Source organism: Octodon degus, unplaced genomic scaffold (assembly GCF_000260255.1).
Source record: "Octodon degus isolate 3935 unplaced genomic scaffold, OctDeg1.0 scaffold00251, whole genome shotgun sequence".
NCBI classification, from domain to species: domain Eukaryota; kingdom Metazoa; phylum Chordata; class Mammalia; order Rodentia; family Octodontidae; genus Octodon; species Octodon degus.
Window position 1 is genome coordinate 810,374 of NW_004524827.1, and position 5,339 is coordinate 815,712.

The following is a 5,339-nucleotide window of genomic DNA, read 5'->3' on the forward strand; positions in this document are numbered from 1 at the left end:
TGTGGCACTGTCTTCTGACCTTTGCTGTAGATCTTCATTGTAGTTGTAACCTTAGCACGTACTGAAGTTCAGTTGCAGATCTACAAAGTTTGGATTTATCCAGCTGTGCCTGGCTTGGGTCTGGCTGCTGTGCTCAGCTCCTTCCTGCTGCTGCCCTGAAGGGTGAACCTGTTGTGCCCTTGTTTCAAGATGTTCTGCTCCTGGACTAGCTGGGTGGTTCTATCCTCTATACTCACTGCAAGGATTGCAGCTGCAGGGTTACACCCCAGACATGTATGCCAGGCATGATCTGAGCCAGGAGGGGAAAAGGTGGAGTAGGGGGCAGAGCCAGCTCTCCCACATACTCACTGGGCCTGGGCTAGGACTGGGTCTGGGGGTTTCCGGAATGTGGCAGAAATTCCTATTTGGTGGGTTCGGTGGGGGAGGTGCTGTGGAGTGGTGTGGGGCATCCCAAGGGGGTGGAAGAGGGTCTCACCCTCTCTGTGCCTGGGCTGGGGCCAGTAGGCTGTCCTGCCGGTGCAGAGTAGCCGGAAACTCTCCTACACACTCACCAGACCAGGGCTAGGACTGGGTCTGGTGTTTTCTGGAAAGTGGCCGAAATTCCTACTTGGCGGGTGGGGTGGGGGAGGTGCTGCGGAGTGGTGTGGGGCGTCTCAAGGTGGTGGAAGAGGGTCTCACCCACGCTGTTCCTGGCTGGGTCGAGTAGTCTGTCCCGCTGGTGCAGGGTAGCCGCTCCATTGCTATTTCATCAAATGAAAGAAGACTTTCATTTGATGATCACTAATGATAAAATTGTCTTATAGACCTGCTATTCTATCTTCACATTGGTTGATCACAATTACAATAAATGTATAAATGTAATAATACTTTTCTTATTATTGCTGAGACAAAATACCTTATACCCAATGTTAAAGGACGAAAGTTTTTTTAGCTCATAATTTGTAGAGGTTTCAGTTCATAGTTGGCTAGCTCCAAGGAGGGGTGGCACATATCAGAAAGGAAACAGTTAATGTTAGTGGAAGAAAGCAAAAGCAACAACAAAAAGAGGAAAGACAGAGAAGAAGCCTTTTTTCCTTTATATTCTATGTCATCTACCTACTTATGGCAGGTATAGCACTCCTACCCATAATCCCAACATTGGACCATGAATCAATCACAACCTCTAAATTCATCTGTCAATAAAAAGCCTGTCCCCCTTGACTGTATGAGGGTTGTGGGGGACATCTACTCTCAAACAATAATGATCCTATGGTGTACACTTTTGATAGAATATGTAATCGCCTGTATATCTGTTTCAGTCTTTTATAGAATCTAGTTCTTTCCTAAATTGGGCATTCGTGATTTCCATCACTTTCTTAAGCTCCTATATCATTTTTTTGTATCTGTTTGATATTCACTCACTGTGTCTTTCATTATGGTATCAGTTCTGTAGCTATCTGTGTAACTATTTCTGTTTATTTTTTCCCAAGAGTTGCATTCCACTACTGCTTTACTTCAGCTGTTATAATTTCAGAAAGTTTGGATGGGTGACTTTTGATTTCTTTCACCTAAATACCCCTGAATTTCTCTTTTTAAGATGAACAGTTGGCATCTTTCTTACATGTTTCCTCATTTTCTATTTTTAAAATTTGTTATCTGCATTGATGCTTGTAAATTGCTTATGGTAGGTAGCTTTATTACTAGAATCAAGAGCTCTTTAGAGAATGACTACTTTTTAGAGATATCTTCTTGGTATACCAGGCTTTTGGTTTTTGAGTCTGTCCCAAGATCTTGAGTCTTCAATTAATTAGGGATGAGACATTGTGGTCTGTTTGGTCCAGAAGTCAGTTCTTTGGTGCTGAACTATGACATTGTTGATGCACACCAGATAATCATTATTGGCTTACAAGGAAAAACAATAGACCACTATAACTATGTCACCTGGGCTCAAATAGTGCAATCAGTAAGAACAATAGGTTTAGGTACTGAAATAGCCTGGGAACAATCAAACTCTTTGCTTAAAGCCTCATCTCTGCATCACTTAAGAACTTTGGTGGACTCTGGGGAGCCTGTGGGACTCCGGTCAGCTCTGACCTTCCTTAGCCCCCAGCATGTAGGTATGAAGCTTTTTCTGGTGCTGGTACATACTTTTAAGAACTTAGCTGAACTCTGAGTGGCCTGCAGGACATGGGAGAGCTCCCATCTGTTGGCCCAGAGTGCACAGGCATGGAGCTTTCCTGGAGCCATGTAAGAACTTTGGTGTTCTCTGGGTGGCTTGTGGAACTCTGTCTGGGTGATTAGTGGGAGCTTCAAAACTCCCAAAATGCATTAGCAAAAGGCAATCACATTCCTTTAGCCCACCCAGAACAAATCCAGGAGACAAAAACATACAAGAACTTGGAAATCACATACCTGAAATCTCTGACATGATAGCAACTAAAGTAAAGAAACAAGTCCATCAGGCTATAGAAGAAATAAGATCAGAAATAATCTCTCAGGTCCAAAAAGAAAGGACAATTGTGAAAGAATTTCTCAGCACAGCTAAAGAATACATAGATAAAAAAATAGAGTAGACTGGAAAAATGATGGAAACACAGAATGAATAATACTAGAAAGAACTACAATGCATAAAGCAGATTCAAACAGTTATCCAAGAAATTAAGAATTCCACTGAAAGCTGGCAAACCTGTTTGAATGAAACTGAAGATAGGCTTTCAGACCTCACAGACATTGTTGCAGCTAATGAATGAGAAATAAAAGATCTCTAAAACTAATAGAGAATCAGGAAGTAACAATTCAGCAAGTACAAGACAATGTAGAGAAAAATAATATAAGAATAATAGGTGCCAGTTTTTTATTTTGTCTGGTGGCAGCCATCAGGTAAGCCAAGATGGGTGTGTACAAGTACATCCAGGAGATGTGGAGGAAGAAGCAGTCTGAAGTGATGCGCTTTCTGCTGCGGGTTTGCTGCTGCAGTACTGCCAGCTCTCAGTGCTCCACAGGGTCCCTCACCCCACCTGGCCAGACAAAGCTCCCACACTGGGATGAAAGACCAATCAAAGGTATGTCCTATACAGGATTCATGTGCACCACAGTGGCTGCAGATGTCCAGTTCTTAAGGGAGCAACTTACAGCAAGCCTGTCCATCATGGCATTAATGAGCTGACATTTGCATGAAACCTTCAGTCTGTTGCTGAGGAATGAGCTGGATGACACTGTGGGGCTCTGAGAGTTCTAAATTCTTACTGGGTTGGTGAAGATTCTACATACAAATTCTGTGAGGTTATTCTTATTGACCCATTCCACAAAGCCATCAGAAGAAATCTTGACACCCAGTGGATCACCTACCCATTCATAAGCACAGGGAGATGTGTGGGCTAACATCTGCAGGCCGCAACAGTCGTCACCTTGGAGAGGGCCACAAGTTCCACCACACTCTCAGTGGTTCTCTGTGCAGCTTGGAGAAGGCACAATACTCCCCAGATCCACCGTTATGGCTAATAATAGAAGTGATGTTTGTGAAATTCATAACCTAATAAACAATTTAGGACAGTTTAAAAGAATAATAGGTGTCAATGAAGCAGTAGGAGACAGCACAAATAAATAAAAAAACTATTTGCAGAAGTATTAGCAAAAATTTTTCCAAACATGAGAAAGTCATATAGAACTCCACACAGCTATAACCACAATAAATCTATACCTAGACACATAATAATCAAGATTCAGAAATTTAGCAAAAGAATAGAATATTAAAAGCTACTAGAGAGAAGAAACACGTCACCTATAATGGAAAGCCCATCAGAATCATGGCAGATTTTTCAACACAAACCATCAAATCAAGAAAAGCTTGGAGAGAAGGATTTCAGGACCTAAAAGAAAATAACTTCCAACCCAGACTGATGTACCCTGAAAAACTATCAAATTCAATAGTGAAATAAGATCCTTCCATACAAATAACAGTTAAAGAAATTTTCATGACCACCAAACCAACCCTCCAAAGAGTACTAACAGATATTCTAGAAAGAGACAGAAGTTATCACTGCTTTAAAAACAACAGAAAGGACACACCAAACAGACCAAGTAATTATTAAAAGGGAAAATATGTATGCAACCTATCACAGGAAAAAAACATGACAAAGATAAGCCAATGTATATAGCCTATAAGCATCAATGAAAATGCCCTCAATTCACCAATCAAAAGGAACAGACTGGCAGAGTGGACTAAGAAACAGGATCCAACAATGTGCTGCATATAAGAAACACATTTAACTCAAAAAGATATTCACAGACTAAAAGTCAGAGGATGGAAAACAATCCTTTATGCCACATAAAATCAGAAAAAAGTAGGGGTAACTATCCTGGTTGCTGACAATATCAACTTCAAACCAAAAATCATTTTAAGAAATAAAGAAGCTCACTACATACTTGTTAAGGGAAAACTTCAAGAAGAAGAGATAACAATTTATAAATATATGTGCACCCAATGTAGGAGCACCGTATGTAAGACAAACTTTAACAGACATGAAAAATCAAATAAGCAACAATACAATAGCAATGGGAAACTACAGCATGCCACTATTGCAAAGAGATAGATCAACCATGCAAAAAATCAGCAAAAAGATAACAGAACTAAACCAAATTTGTGAAAAAGTTGATTTGGTAGACCTTTACAGAATGTTTCACCCAGAAACAACAGAATACACATTCTTCTCAGCTGCACATAGGGCATTTTCCAAAATAGACCATATACTAGCACATAGGTCACTCTTAAGTAAATGCAAAGGCACTGAAATTATGCCAAGCATACTATCTGATCACAGTGCAATAAAACTAAAAATTATTGACAAAAGAAAGTACATAAACACATGGAAATTAAATAACCACCTCCTAAACAACCAGTGGGTCACAGATGAAATTAAAGAAGTTAAAATGTATTTACAGTCAAAGAAAAATTCAGATATAACTCATCAAAATCTATGGGATGTGATGAAAGCTGTCTTAGGATGAAAATTTACACTGGTGAATTTGCACATTAGGAAAACAGAACAAGTGCAAATAAATGATCTTATGCCACTCCTCAAGCTCCTAGAAAAAGAAGAGCAAGTCAAGCCCAAAGACAAAGAAGGCAGGAAATTATAAAGATTACAGCAGAAATTAATGCATTGGAGATGAAAACACAAAGAATAAATGAATTAAAGAGTTGTTTCTTTGAAAGAATAAATAAATTTTTTAATATATATTTAGTGCAGGGTCTACAGAGTCTACAGGGTCTCACTGTGTAGATAGGACTTGTAATGATTCTCCTGTTTTCAGCGTCACAAACACTGGGATTACAGGCACGTGTCACTGCCCTGTCTCAA

General features: G+C 40.0%; 1 pseudogene; it reads left to right on the plus strand.

Moving 5' to 3' along the window:
- The first annotated feature begins 2,869 nt into the window (after window positions 1–2,869).
- Window positions 2,870–3,515, plus strand: LOC101583491 (annotated as a pseudogene).
- Window positions 3,516–5,339: the final 1,824 nt, after the last annotated feature.